At 50.5% G+C, this 1,465-nt stretch overlaps 1 long non-coding RNA gene across 1 annotated transcript; it reads left to right on the top strand.

Moving 5' to 3' along the window:
* The first annotated feature begins 596 nt into the window (after nucleotides 1–596).
* On the top strand, nucleotides 597–1,019 carry LOC127926865 (uncharacterized). The gene is made up of 3 exons (XR_008125308.1): nucleotides 597–656; nucleotides 703–796; nucleotides 854–1,019. It is a non-coding gene; the product is annotated as an uncharacterized LOC127926865 (long non-coding RNA).
* Nucleotides 1,020–1,465: the final 446 nt, after the last annotated feature.

Here is a 1,465-nt window from a genome sequence, read left to right as displayed (position 1 = left end):
TATGATGGTCCATTCCTGTGATGTCTGATTCACAGTGTTTGAACATAACATAGACATTTTGTCATCACCTATGTGATGTGTGTGTGTGTGTGTGTGTGTGTGTGTGTGTGTGTGTGTGTGTGTGTGTGTGTGTGTGTGTGTGTGTGTGTGTGTGTGTGTGTGTGTGTGTGTGTGTGTGAGAGAGAGAGAGGGTATGAGGGGTGCATGTGTGGGTATGTGTCTGTGCATATGAATGGGAGAGTGAAGGAGGTGAATATGAATATGTGTAGGAGGGTGGAAGAGAATGGATGTGTGAGGACTAAGCTATATGTTGTGTGAATGAAGGAGAATGGATGAGGAAGTAGGTGTAATAGAGGGGGTGTACAGTAGATGTGTTTGAGAAGAAGGATGGGGAAATACGGAGGTGCTGATAAACTGGGTCTGGTGGGTAAGAGAGAGGACAAGGGAGGGCAGGTGCTGATAAACTGGGTCTGGTGGGTAAGAGAGGACAAGGAGGGGAGGTGCTGATAAACTGGGTCTGGTGGGTAAGAGAGGACAAGGAGGGAGGTGCTGATAAACTGGGTCTGGTGGAGGGGAGGTGCTGATAAACTGAGAGGACAAGGAGGGGAGGTGCTGATAAACTGGGTCTGGTGGGTAAGAGAGGACAAGGAGGGGAGGTGCTGATAACTGGGTCTGGTGGGTAAGAGAGGACAAGGAGGGCAGGTGCTGATAAACTGGGTCTGGTGGGTAAGAGAGGACAAGGAGGGCAGGTGCTGATAAACTGGGTCTGGTGGGTAAGAGAGGACAAGGAGGGCAGGTGCTGATAAACTGGGTCTGGTGGGTAAGAGAGGACAAAAACTGGAGGGACAAGGAGGTGCTGATAAACTGGGTCTGGTGGGTAAGAGAGGACAAGGAGGGCAGGTGCTGATAAACTGGGTCTGGTGGGTAAGAGAGGACAAGGAGGGCAGGTGCTGATAAACTGGGTCTGGTGGGTAAGAGAGGACAAGGAGGGCAGGTGCTGATAAACTGGGTCTGGTGGGTAAGAGAGACAAGGAGGGCAGGTGCTGATATATATATATATGGACTTGTTCTTTTACCAAATAGGGCTATCTTCTATATACCCCCCACCTTGTCACAACACAACTGATTGGCTCAAACGCATTAAGAAGGATGGAAATTCCACAAATGAACTTTTAAGGCACACCTGTTAATTGAAATGCATTCCAGGCCTTGTTTACACGTCTTCCGGCACTATGGGTTCCTGAGGATATAGTGTCTGATCTGGGTCCCCAGTTCACTTCTAGGGTCATGGAACGTCTGGAGGTCTCGATCAGTCTTTCTTCAGGGTTTCACCCGAGAGTAATGGGCAGGTGGAGAGAGTGAGCCAGGATGTGGGTAGGTTTCTGTGGTCCTATTGACCCGGTCGGGGGAGTGGGCGGCGTTCGTGCCCTGGGCCGAGATGGCACAGAACTGCTCCTCCACTCAC

Source organism: Oncorhynchus keta, unplaced genomic scaffold, assembly GCF_023373465.1.
Source record: "Oncorhynchus keta strain PuntledgeMale-10-30-2019 unplaced genomic scaffold, Oket_V2 Un_contig_8543_pilon_pilon, whole genome shotgun sequence".
NCBI lineage: Eukaryota > Metazoa > Chordata > Actinopteri > Salmoniformes > Salmonidae > Oncorhynchus > Oncorhynchus keta.
This window is presented reverse-complemented; position numbering and strand designations above follow the sequence as displayed.